The 14,303-nt window shown below is 39.2% G+C and overlaps 1 pseudogene; it reads left to right on the forward strand.

Annotated features, from left to right (window-relative positions):
- The first annotated feature begins 10,167 nt into the window (after positions 1–10,167).
- On the forward strand, positions 10,168–11,129 carry LOC114107491 (olfactory receptor 7D4-like; annotated as a pseudogene).
- Positions 11,130–14,303: the final 3,174 nt, after the last annotated feature.

A 14,303-nucleotide genomic window follows, 5' to 3' on the forward strand; every position in this document is an offset into this window, starting at 1 on the left:
CCCAGAAAGGGTGCAGTGGCCTCAGTGATATACACAGTGATCACACCCATCCTGAACCCCTTCATCTACAGCTTATGGAATAAAGACTTAAAATGCTCCCTGAGGAGGCTGTGCAGTAGCTTGGTGTGATCACAGGATCTGTGGCATCTAACTGTAGCGTATGTTGAAAAATGCAGCAAAATTAAACACGTAGTCTGATCAATCTTGTTTCCTTAGTAACCTAATTTGTGTAGTTTAATGCCTTTAATTTTTCGTCTTGTTTCAGGGTGGCATAATGGTATCTGAGCATTGGGGAGGGAGATATGGGAGTGGTTAAGAGGGATACAAATATTCAGCTTGGGAACATGAAAAATTTCTGGAGATGGATGGCGGTGATAATTGCAGAACAATGTGGAAGTAATTAATACCACTGAACTGTCAACTTGACAACAGTGAAAATGTAATTTTTTGAACTTTAAGCTGTATAGTAATAACAATGGAAATAGAAAGTAAATGATCCTTCAAAGAAAAGAATAGAGTGAATAATATAGATGAGTATCATTGTGCTAGAGGCAAAGCCCAGTACCTAGGTTCTCTCCTGTTCTCCTTCTGACTCATCAGCCTCAGTGGGACACAATGGTTCTCTCCAATGACCATCACTGAGGCTTTCTCTCTTTCATGATCTGTCCCCAGGAAGCCCACAGAGGTTTGCACCGAGGCTGAGATCACAGAATTACACTTGAGGAGCAACTGGGCACGTTTATAGTTTCCGAAGTCTCAAAGTTTAAATTCTCAGAGCTCCTCATTAATCATTGCATTGTCTTCCCATCCTCCAAAAAATTCAGCTCCCTTGTGGTACCTTTGTAAACCAAGAAGGCAGAGTGGCAATTTTTCAGCCAATTTTGTGTCTATCGAGGTAACATAAGGTAAAATGAATTTATTTCCTTTGAAGAGAAACTGTTTTAACTTTGGTTTGATTTTACAGTCACCAGGTTTTCTTTAAGCAAGGTTAGTTTTCTATAAGGAACTAATCCCAGGAACAGTCTGTCTGTGCTCTATCTATTTAGGGACTCAAAGGATCATTTGGTGTTTATAATGTTATGAATGGAAAAAAAAAAAGTTTTTTTCTGTTAATATTCTTCTCAATTTTTAAATTTTTCAAATTGTCAGATAAAATTGTATGTGTCTATCACGTATGGCATAATGGTTAGAAGTATTTTATATTTTGAAATGGTGGAATCTAGAAACCTAATATAAGCATTACCTCACACAGTTATTTTCTGTGGGGAGGACACTTCACATTTTCTCAGCAGTTTGTTTCCACCGTAAGTATATATGATTTTTATTTCTTATTTAAAAATAAAGAATACTTTTTACTTAGACATTTTGGTATAAGGGTCAGCAAACATCGGCTAGCCATCTATTTTGTTTTTAGAGTTAAAATTTTTATTGGTGAATATCAATAATCCAAAATGGTGGGTTTTGTGGTGGCATGTTTGTGCATACAGAAAAACATAAGTTGATCACTTTTGTTCCCCCACCCTCTCCCCTCTCCCCTCCTTCCTCTACCCTCTCCATTATCTCTTTTAATTTAAAAAATTCCATTTATTTATTTATGTTATTTTCCTCCTAGCTTTCATGGATTAAAGAAAACATACAATACTTTTCTGAGACTGACTTATTTTACTCAAAATTCTGGTCTCTATTTCCATCAAATTTTCCTGTAAATGACAATTCAAATTTTATTTATGGCTAAATAAGATCTCATTGTGTGTGTGTGTGTGTGTGTGTGTGTGTGTGTGTGTGTTTGTGTGTGTATGTGGTGTGTGTGTGTGTGTGTATCCCATTTTCTTTATCCATTCATGTATTGACAGATCCTAGATGGCTGATCCCATAACTTGGCTATTGTCAATTGTACTACAATAAACATGAACATGAACGTAACTCTGAAATATGCTGACTTCATTTCCTCTAGATAAATACCAAGGAACTGCATAACTGGATCATATGGTAGATCTATTGTTTTAACTTTTTGAGGAATGTCTGTACTAATTTCCAGTTCTACCAACAGTGAGCAAGTACTCCCTTTTCCCCCACATCCTTGCCAGCATAGGTTGTTATTTGAATTTGGACCCTTGCCGTTCTCAAAACTGTGTGGGTCCTTCATCACCCCACTTTTTTTTGGTAATGGGGATTTAATGAAGGGATGCTTAACCACTGAGCCACATCCACAGCCCTTTCTATTTTTATTTTGAGGCAGAGTTTCACTAAGTAGCTCAGGCCTTGCTGAGGCTGACTTTGAACTTGCCTCTTGCCTCAGCTTCCGAGAGACTGGGATTACAAGCATGCACCACTGTGCCCAGCTCACCATCCATTTTAGCAAATCCTACAGTAGTTGTTCTGAACTTTCACTCTGGAGAAATAAGATTTACCTGGAGGGCTTACTAGACACAAAGAGCTTCCTGACCCTGGAATTTCTGATTGCATAGATTGGGGTGGAGACCAAGAATATGCACTCTAACAAGCTCCCAGGTGATTCTGACCCTGCTCCTCTGGTGACAATGAGTTGAGATCCATTGTTCTCTGTGTCCCTAGAGCTTGAGTCTAGTTAAAGTTGTCCTGCACTGATGACTTATGCTGGTCCCCTAATCCCAGTCCTGTTGGGTGTGGTGCTCTTTCAGATGGCCCCATGGAAGCCCCTGCTGCCCTGGCTCTTCCACAAGGGTTTTCCCAGAAGACGCAGGGAGACCTTCCATTCAGCTTCTATTGTTAGGTTCAAAGACGCTGAGCCCTGGGACTCTGGAAGCTGACTTAAACTTTTCAGGACCTTACAAAATCCTCAGAGCACCTCATTCAATTAACTGTTCTAACAGCTTCCTGGTCTTTACACAGTTCTGCTCCCACAGGGTAGAAAGGGAAGCTTTCTGCATCTTGCTTCTCTCTAAAGACAGCTGTTGGAGGCACATTTGGTTCTCCAGTTGTTTTTCTCCTTTCTCGGGTCTGCTCAACCGCTTGCAGTCAGTAAGCTCCTTCTCCTGGAGACTTAAAGAGAGTTCTTTATCTGTCTCCAAAACCATCTCCCAGGGCCCATTAAGCTGCTGCTCTGACTGTGCTCTTCCCTTCACAGAGTTTAACTTCACAGACAGGATTTTATCCCTGGGGGCTGTGTTAGTGTCACAGGGACTCCCCTAGGCTTGCCTCTGAGAGTCCTGCTGGAGTGACATGAAGTCATCACTCGTGACTTTGCCACTGCACATTCCAGAGTCAGAAGACTAGAAATGCCCTTCATCATGGTAGGGATACACATGGTCCCTGTAGACCTCAGGGCAAACTACTGTGTCAGAAATGAAGACTTCCTGTGAGTTAGGTGAGGAGAGAGTGAGCACAGGGAAAGGGGATTATCAAGTAGACAGAAACCTCTCAATATATGAAGCACTAACCAAAGGGATGGGATGGAAAGCCCAGGAGGGTATTTGTAAGAGGCCATCACTAACTGAATAATTACACAATAATAATTTAAGTGGCGCTCACCCCAGTGTTGATGTGAATGGAGACTAATGTGGTCTTTGGGGACTTTCTTTGGGAGTCATGTAAATCAGAGAGTATGAGGGGGTCCTGAGAATGAGAACAGCAGGGTAGGATTTAGGCTGGGATACTCCTGCCTTTCCAACACCCAACTCTCCACCAGGAAAATTCTCTTTCTCTGTAAACAATTAATAAATGTTTACTACCACTAGTGGAGACCCATGAAGACCAAATCCGTACATTTGACTTTTAAGAAGTGCTCTGTAAGCACCTCTAATCAAGTGTTCCAGGATCAACCTGATGCTCTAACATCCTCCCTGATATTTCTTTTGCTCTCATAGCTGTACCTTCCAGTTAACATAAGTAGCTTCGTCACCCATGGACTTTGCCCTATGTCTCTGTGTCCTCCATTTGTCTCTGTCTTCAGCACAAACTGCTATCCAAAGCTCCAGGCTCCACTGGGATATCAAACCATCATCTCAGTTTGCTTATTGAACCATGCAAAGATCAATTTTAACCATTTTTATTGAAATGGTCTCTCACTATGTTGCCCAAGCTGCTTTGAAACTCTAGGCTTCAAGTAATTCTCCTACCTCAGCCTCCTGAGTAGGTGTGCACCAGCGTGCCTGGCTATCCACCAATATTTTTTGAGTAAGTTCTATGGCCTTAAGCACAGTCACTCCATTTTATAACCATCAATTTACCAAACTTTTTCATCATCTCAACTAAAACTCTACATGTATTAAAGGCAACCCTTCTTTCATTTTCCCCACCTCTGGTAACTCCTATTCCACTTCTATCTCCATGAATTTGAGTATTCCATGTACTCATTGGAGTAGAATCCTATAATATTCGTCTACTTGGTTATCTTAATTTTGACATTTCAAAACCATTCCAAGAAGAGGTGGTGTTAAAAGCTCAGGAAAAGATTTTTGAGAGGTAATCGCTACAAAATAATTACACATGGTTATTGAATTGAAATGGTGCTTGCTGTTGTGTTGGGTGGGCTCAGAATCCATGGAGAGTTTTGGGCTTTCCTCAAGATCCACAAAGTCAGGGAGCTTTATGGGTCCTATAGATGAGAAGAACAAGTTTATGGGTAGGTTTCAACTTCTTGTCTTTCTAACTCCCATCTTTCTAAGTAGGAACTTTATTATTCTATGTACAATTAATCAATTATTTTCTCCCATCAATGCAGACCAATAAAGACCCAATCAATATATTTGACCTCCAAGGTCATATCACCTTTGGGGGGTTCTTCAAGGTCCTCGACTTCATTGTTACAAAATTAAACATGATTATTTTGTCTTCCCTAAGATATTGCTTTTTAAATTATGGCCATATCTTGGAAAGTAATACCGTTAATCTGTTGCCCTTGGAATTGTTCTGCCTTGCTGGTTCTCAACTGAACTTAGTTTATCCCAAATGTTGGTGCCCTACTCTCTTCAATTTCTGTCTCCACCACAGACTTCTCTCCCAAGCTCCAGACTCCAGTGGAATCTCAAACTTACCTCTCCATTTGTCTTATTTTGGTAAAATATGTGTAGCAAATTTATCGTTTTTTAACCATGTTATGGTTTTCATTGGTGCAGAGATTTTGGGGTATGACGCCAAAAGCATTGGTAGCAAGAGCAGAAGTGGATTACATGGAGCTAAAATATTTGTAATCTATGAAGGAAACACTCCAAACAGTGAAGAGAAAACTACAGAATAGAATAAAATATTGGCAAATTGTACATCCAATGAAGGTTAATACACCAAATACTCGAGGAAGTTTAACAACTCAACAGTAAGAAAACAGATCATCTGATTAAAAACTGGGAAAAACCCTGCATAGACATTTCTTACAAGATCTACAGATGCACATGGTCCAAAAAGGGTTGCTCAACATCAGTAAATATTAGGGAAATGATCATCAAGACTACCTTGAGCTCTCATGTCCCTCCAGTCACAATGGCTGTTATAAAAATGGATAAAGGGGAGTGTTGGCAAGGACATGGAGGAAAGGGAGCCCCCGAAAACTGCTCCTGGGGGTGTGTGTTAGTGCAGCCCTGAGAATGTCAGTGAGGCTGGTATGGAAACCCATATGGAGGCACATTCAAAAAGTAAAAATAGAACTCCACAATATCCTGCAATCCCAGGACTAGGTGTGTATCCAAAGGAAATGACATCTGCATGTGGAAGACCCCTGCACCCCCTTGTTTACTGACACACTATTCACAGGAGCCAATATTTGTTGACAATCTGAGCACATATCAATGGATCGATAACAAAAATGTGATGCACACACACACACACACACACATACACACACACACACACACACACACGGAATACTATCCAGGAATGAAAAAGGAAATCCTGTCATTTTGCACAACCCAGATGAACCTGGAGGATGTGAGATTAAGTGAAATGAGTCAGGCACAGAAAATCAATAATACAGGATTTCACATGTATGTGGAATCTAAAAATGTTGATCTCACAAAAACAAAGATCAGATTGGTGGTTAAACATCTGGGGTGGTTGAGGGTGGTGTTGGGAAATGTTTATTAAAGGAGAGAAGATTGCAATTAATTAGGTGGAAGTCATCAGAGAAACATAATTACAGTCTGGTGATTGTAGTTAGTGATGATATGTTGTATTTGTGAAAGACTGGATGTAAGTGTTCTCACAACAAAGATGATAATTGGTTAGATCTAGGCATTCTGCTTTGTATATGTGCTTCTGAAACATGTTGTAATACACACAATTTTATTTGACAATTTTTACAAATGAACTTGAAAAATAAGCATAAAACTTTAAAATAAATGGCTCCTTTCCTCCATAACACTGTGGACCCCAAGAGATCATGAAATCTGTGAAGAGTCTTCATGGAGACACATCACAGAGAGATGCTCCTAGGACGTGATCCTTGCTGAAATTAATCTTTCCTCAGGGGACACATTACGACTTTTAAATCAAGTCAAAGAAAAAAAGTATTTCTCCTTGAGGAACTAAATTCATCAAGGCCTACCAACATAGACACAAAATGGACTGTGAATTTCCATAATGCTATATGCTTTCTCTCTCAAGGAAGATGGATTACCCATAGAATGGACAGAATAGCAAACAATTTATTTAATGAGCTCCTCTGAGTATTTGACCCTTGAGATGCAAGGAACTGTAAACATGCCCCTGTGGAACTCACCTGTATTTCTCTGATCCAGCCTCCATGAAACCCAAGCCGACTTCCTGGGAACAGATTCTGGAGAAGAGAAAGCTTCTGTAGGGGCCATCAGAGAGAGTCAGCGTGTCCTCAAGAGGCTGGTGGAGCCAGAAGAGGAAGAGGAAAGAACATGGGTACTGGCCTTTGCCTCTAGAATATGGGTACTGGGAAGGTCCCATGTCTTCAGTCTGTGAAGGGGAATCCCTGTTCTTTGATGAAACTCAGAGCCCACTGAGACCTGGATTTCCCAGCCCTGTTCTGTCTCCTTTTCTCACCCTTTGGAGTCTAGAGCCTCTCTCCAATAACAGTTACTTACTGGAGAGTCTCCAGCTTTCCCCCACTGGTTCCTATAAGTGGTCGGCTCTTGTTACATTTCCTACATGCAATTGTTTATTCAATAAGTACACTCCAAAGGTCGGTTACACCTGAAATAGTGTTGATTTTGTTCCAAAATTCATTTTATTTTTTTTATTTTATACCCTGTTTACTTTTAATGAAAACTTGACTTACTGAAAGCTCTTATTAGGTCAATAGTTTTTTGTTTATTTATTTTTTTTTTTTTAGGAATCATCTCACTTTAGTGTCCCCAATGGCATGTGTCAATAATGTGATGAAAAATACATTTTTTTCTTCTTAAAAATTTTTTTGGTGCAGAAAAATTCTACATAACAGGAGGACTTGTTGCGACATCTCCACACACGCACAGAACATAATTTGATCAGTTCCATTTCTGCCTTTTCCGCTCCTCTTCCTCCTTCCTTGTCTGCTTCATTTACCTGACTGTTCTCACTTCTGTTTTCATGAGATCTTTTCCCATTTTTCTCTCTGGCTTCCACACATGAGAGAAAACATATGACCCTTGGGTTTCTGAGTCAGGCTTATTTTGCTTAACACGCTGCTCTCCAATACATCCATTCTCCTGTGAAAGATATAATCATTTATGATATTCAACACTCAGTCCAATTGCCTTTCTTATATGACCAGTCCCTTAAAATATTCAGGAAAGTATCAAATGATGTTGGAGCAGACTTCCTTGGCATTTGCAAGAATTTAATACAAACACTCTAGGGCTTTCAAGTAACATCTCCTTTTGGCTGGTTTGAAAATGATCCTTTTTTATTGGAAATTGTCTTTGTTTTCTTGGTTTATCCACATTTTCTGGTTCTATTAGCAGCAGTAATTACTGTTAAATTTTCTCTAATAGCCTTCTGTATGGTGATTATGGTTATAATTTATCTCCACTCACCTATTTTTGTGAACGGTTATATTTACAAACATCATTATGGAAAACTGACTTTGATTCCCAGAACTGCTATGAATTGTTTATCATGTTGTTTATCATATTGTTTTGTTTTATTTTGTGGTAATGCTGGGGATTGAGCCCGGGGCTTTGAACATGCTAGCAACATGCTGCCCTCCCATTGAACCATATCCCCAATACTTAAAAAAATAGGAATGCACCCTATTTAATTTTCATACTCTTGTTTTTGAATTTATGCTCAGAAATGTGAAGTTTGGGAAAGTCCTTTGTGACAAGGTTGAGAGTTTGGTCTTGTGTTTACTGTGCATCCAACATTTGTATCTGTACAACACCTGCACTGTGGCAGTCATGCAGTCCTTGGGAAGGCAAATGGTGAGAAAAAGCTGTCACAACTTCAGGGCCACAAATGAACATGAAATTACCAGGGTAAAGGTACATTAGACCTAGCACCCCTCCCCACTGCCCCTCACTCCTGCTCTCCATCACAACAGCCTCCAATCCCTCCCACCCAGCCCACCAGCTGATGGGCAGCTGCACACTCTGCTCTCTTGGCCTAGACTGTCTTCTTCTCCTTACTTCCTCTCCAGCCCACACATTCCTATTTGAAAGAAGGTTCTTATAGTCACTTCCCATAAAAAATTGGTTCTTTGTGATGTTTTTGTCTTTAATAAAATATTCTGATGATTGTTTTTTTAATCATAAAAATGTTATCATTTTCAAGACTTACATATGTCTTTAAGATTTTAGATGGTTTGTATAGAACAATCTTGAATCATTGAAATGTAGGTCATCAAATATGTTTTGACAGTTAACATCAATTTTGACATAATGCATACCACTCACCAGGTGGGCACACGGGCACACACAATCACACACTCCTTGCATGCGATTTCAGTGGCAGGTGCCTATGTTCTCTCCACTCATCTGTGTAGTCCCTGTGTTTTTCCTCTTCTTGGAAGAATCCATCATGGAGGCATCTTTGTCTGAAGGAAGGAGCCACAGGATCTTCATAACTAAAGATTCTCTGTGGAGGCCAAAAGAGGTAAGAGACCTACTTACTGTGTTGATAGTAATCACAAGTCTGGGATTGAGGGCTGCCACAGGTTAAGAGGGATATCGATGACACATTTATCATGAAGTAAACTGTGAAATCTCACATTTATAAAATGCTTTCTGTATGCCCCAGGAACTGTAGCAGAAAAATGATAATCCTTATCTTACTGAATTTTCTTCTTCAACCACACTACTTAGTGAACATTTTCAATCCCTCCTGGAGAGGTGAAGTAATTTCAGCTAAGAGAGTTTAAAACCCTTTCTTAAGATTACACATACTATAAGCAGGTGAACTCAAACTCTTTTCCAAAGTGTTTAATTCAAGAAGCCAATTTTTTAAAAAAATATTTTTAGCTATAGATGAATGCAATATCTTTATTTTGTTTACTCATTTTTATGTGGTGCTGAGGATCGAACCCAGTGCCTCACATGTGTGAGGCAAGTACTCTGCCACTGAGCCACAAACCCAGTCCTCAAGAAGCCAATTTCTAAATCATAACTCTTCTATACCTTGTGGGGGGTTATCCAAAGTGTTTATCCTAGAGGAGGATTTTAAAAATGATCAGTAATAATTATATAAGTCACAACTTTGATTTATTGGAATTATACCATGAAAGAAAGCATCTTTGCATTCCACAATCAAAGAAGTGATGATAGTATTATATTTAAAAAGAATATAAATAAGGTACTGAGAACCAACTCATATTCCTAGGATGTCTCAAGCCATATAATAAGAGTGGATCTGAAAATTCATGTTCAATCCATATTATGGCGATAATAGAATGAACAGCATGGGATAATTAAGGCAATGGTCTAAAATGTCCTCACTTATTTTGGATGAGACTTATTGCAGAAGAAAATTACTTATGTTGATTAATTCAAAGAGTAGAGCTAAAATGATTGAGTGGATGATGTAAGAGAGTTCTCTGCTAAATTGAATAAAGGCAGAGCAATTATACACGTTTAACTTGGAAATGGGGTACCACTTGTTCCATCAATCACAATCATGGGCAGAACTCGGTAGGGTAAAGAATATCCATCCAAGAATAATATTGTAAAGTGGTACCTACATGAGGTCCCAGGTGAGTGGTCTTTGAGTGTTGCTTTCCCCCCTCCTCTTTTACTCAGAAGATACAATAGCTACATGGAAGCAGAGAACCACACAGCCCTATCCCACTTCCTCCTCCTGGGCCTCTCAGAGGACCCAGACCTGCAGTCCACCCTGTTTAGACTGTTCCTGTCCATGTACCTGGTCACAGTGTTTGGGAACCTGCTCATCATCCTGGCTGTCAGCTCTGACTCCCACCTCCACACCCCCATGTACTTCTTCCTCTCCAACCTGTAGTTTGTGGAAATCTGTTTCACTTCTACCACCATCCCCAAGATGCTGGTGAACATCCAGGCACACAGCAAAGACATCTTCTACCGAGAATGCCTCTCTCAAGTGTACTTTTATATTATTTTTCTTGGAGTGGATAATTTTTTACTGACTGTGATGGCCTTTGACCACTTTGTGGCCATCTGCCACCCTCTGAATTACAGAGTCATCATGAACCCCTGGCTCTGTGTCCTCCTGGTTCTGATGTGTTGGCTGGGCTCATCATGTTCTGGATTGCCCTGATTCGGATTCTACTGGTGAAATGACTGACCTTCTCCACAGGCACTGAAATCCCACATTTCTTCTGTGAACTGGCTCAGCTTCTCAAGGTGGCTGGCTCTGATGCCCTCATCAATAACATCTTCACCTATGTGGCAGGTGCCCTGTTGGTTGTGTTTCCTATGACTGAGATCCTCTTCTCTTACTCTCAGATTGTCTCCTCCTTAATGAGGATGTCCTCCATTGAGAGCAAGGATAAAGCCTTTTCCACCTCTGGGTCCCACCTCTGTGTGATCTTCTTGTTCTATGGAATAGGAGTTGGGGTTTACCTCAGTTCTTCTGTGACCCACTCTTTCCAGGCAAGCTCCGTTGCCTCAGTGATGTACACTGTGGTCACCCCCATGATGAACCCCTTCATCTACAGCCTGAGGAACAAGGATGTGAAGGGGGCCCTGAGGAGACTCCTCAGTAGAACAGCCTCTTGTCTTTGTGGGATCACTGAGTTCTGAACGTAGATCCTCAGAACTAAAGGGAAGTTGTGTGCCCATGTCAGATGATTGATTTTCAGTGTCCTCCCTAAAACATACACTCTAGTCCTTCCAGAGTGGGAAAGACTTTTGTGTATATGGTATTTTATTTGTTTATCTTCAACAAATCCTTTAGAAATTCCTTTAAAATATTTCTTTTGTGTACATGATCCTTGAGGGTAATTTTTTTGGTAAATTTGCTTATAAGTATTCCACATATTTCTAATTTCTACTACTGAGCTACATCCTTAGCCCTTCTTACTTTTCATTTTGAGGTAGGGTCTTGCTAAGGTGTAGCAGTCCTCAAACTTACAATCCTGCTGCGTCAGCCACTAGTGTAGCTGGGATTACAGGTTTGTACCTCTTCTCACAGACCCAACTGGATGTTTAAAGCACTTAATGTGTCAAGGCTGACATGATTTCCTCAAAAATTATCCTCTTCAAGATTTTCAATGTTCTAGCCAAAAAAAAAATAATGGATATTTGCTGTGATGTATATGTTAATTACCCTGTTTTGATGATCCTGCAATGTGTACTTGTATCAAAATATCCATCACATTTGACCCCTAAATATGCACAACTAAGGGTCTATTAAAATAAAGTACTGTTTTAAAATTATCTTCTTGAATGTTAATATTGTTCACATTAACTTGATTGTGTTCTTATTTTCCTTGGTGGAAATGGAATGATAATTATACCAGCATCATGGCAAATTGGTTACCATATGAAAACCGTGCTTGTTGCTTTTAGACATGTAACTTCATTTATTTTTCCAAACATTTCTTTGAGATATTTCATTTGCCTCATTTCTGAGCAGGAAAGGCTGTGCAATTAAGATTGATTCTAATCTTTCAGTGTCCTTAGTTTTCATAAAAACATTGATTGGATTTTTGACATAACAGAATATACCTTGAACATGGTTTGGCCATTTGATTCATGGTGATAGCCAAAAGGAAGTCTCAGATATGAATACATCCATTTTGACTCCTGATGTTTTCTTTCTTTCCTTGTTCCTTATTTCCTTTCTTGGTTTCTGTCTTTTCTCCCTCATTGCTTCCTTCCTCCTTTTGGACTGTTTCACTGGTTAAAGTTAATTTGAGCCTTTCCTTCTTGTGGCTGAGTTATATTCTACTATATGTATATACAGAAGTTGCTCATTTATTCACCCATTGGTGTACACTTGGGTAATGTCCATCTGTTAGGTGTTTTAAATAATACTGCTATCAGCCCACATGCACATTTATTTGTTTAACCATTTTTTTTTCAATCCTTTGGAGAATATTCCTAGGAGTGAGATTACAAGATCCTGGGATATTTACATAGTCACATTTTTGAGAACTCACCAAAATGTTTTTAAGAGTGGCTGACATATTTTACATTCACTACAATATCTCAGGTTGCCAATATTTTTTTCTTAAAAATAAAGGGAGAGAAAGTTTCATCAAAACAGAGGGAATATCAGTACAGGGGATGATGCCAATTGAGGAGGATGAAGAAAGGATGGGGAAAAGGAAGAACAGTGGAATGATTCTGACCCAACTTTTGTATGTGCAAGCATGGATGTGGCATGGCGAGTCCTAGACCTGGGAACATCCACAGGTCACTAATTAAAAAGAAAAAAACAACAACGAGTATAAATGGATTGAAGAGGTGGAGTAGAGGGAGGGGAGTTGGGGGGCACTGAATTGGAGTGGATTATATTCATGCTTTTGTGATTCTATCAGGGTGTATCATTGTGTTTATATAACTAATAAGAATAGGATGACAATAATACTGCTTTACTATTATCATACTAATATTAAAATTAAACATAGGTAATGCTCATTTGTGTGTGTGTGGTGCTGGGAATTGAACCTAGGGCCTTATGCATGCGAGGCAAGCATGCTACCAACTGAGCTGTATCTCCAGCCCAATGCTCACATTTAAAAAAAAAATGATGATTTCCTAAACATGATTACTCTTTATACATAGTTATTACAATTTCTTCTGTAAAGCAAACACTGTCTGATGAAAACTAATAAAGGTTCTGTTTTGGCAATAATGAAAAAATTATGATCATAGCTTCCTAGTGGCTGAGAAGTGGAGTATTGCTGTGCCTCTGATGTGAATTTCTCTGTGACCGATGGAGCACCTTTGATTATGCTTGTTGGAGACTGGTGGTCTTCCATGGAGAAATAGCTTTTCAATCTTTTGCTCTTCTGTAATTATGTAACTCATATTTTTGTTTTTGACTTGAATATATTTTGGATACTTGCCCCTTTTTGGTGTGTGTTTTGACAGCACTTGCCCCATTATGTATGTTTTCTTTCCACTTTTTTTTTTTCATCAGGATTTGCAATATATTTTGTGAAGTTATTTCTCCTTTCTCCCAGAGATTTCATGTTCTTTACCAAGACACCTAAGTCACCTCCTTGCAGCTTCTGGTACTCACCACTTCATTCTGTGCCTACAAGTCAGCCTTATTAAGAGTCCACCTATGTGTGAATTCATGCAGTGTTTGCCTTTCTATGTTTGGCTCTTTTTCTAAACATGAAGTCCTCCAAGTTCCATGTTGTAGTAAAGCATGGAACTTCTGTTTGACTTTTTTTGTGGATTCCACTGTGTATATAGACCATGTATTCCTTTTCTGATCATCTGATCATGAGCATTTGGGTTGATTTCATGTCTTGGATATTGTGAGTAATGGTGGGGCTGGGCATGTGTCTTGACATACTGATTCCATATCATTTGTATATAAATACATTGGTGATGTTATTGGATCATATGGTAATTCTATTTTTAATTTTTTGATGAATCTTCATACTGTTTCCCCTAATGGCTGTACTAATTTACTTTTCTGCCAATGGTGCTCAGTGAGTCCTCACCAATGCCAGCTATTTTTGGTCTTTATAATGAGTAGCAATTCTAACTGGTGCAAGATGACTTCTCATTGTGGTTTTGTTGCATTACTTGGATGATTATCAATACTGAACATTTTTATACACCTGTTTTCCAATTTGTGTCTTCTTTATTATTTCATTGTAGTTATATATAATAGTGGAGTTCTTTATAACACATTGACAAATACATAAAGCTCAGTTTGCTCCATTTTAACCCCCAGTGTGTTTTCTTTCTCTCGCTTGCTCCTGTGTGTCTTGGTTTATTATTGCATTATAA

The sequence above is a fragment of the Marmota flaviventris genome, chromosome 1, assembly GCF_047511675.1.
Source record: "Marmota flaviventris isolate mMarFla1 chromosome 1, mMarFla1.hap1, whole genome shotgun sequence".
NCBI classification, from domain to species: domain Eukaryota; kingdom Metazoa; phylum Chordata; class Mammalia; order Rodentia; family Sciuridae; genus Marmota; species Marmota flaviventris.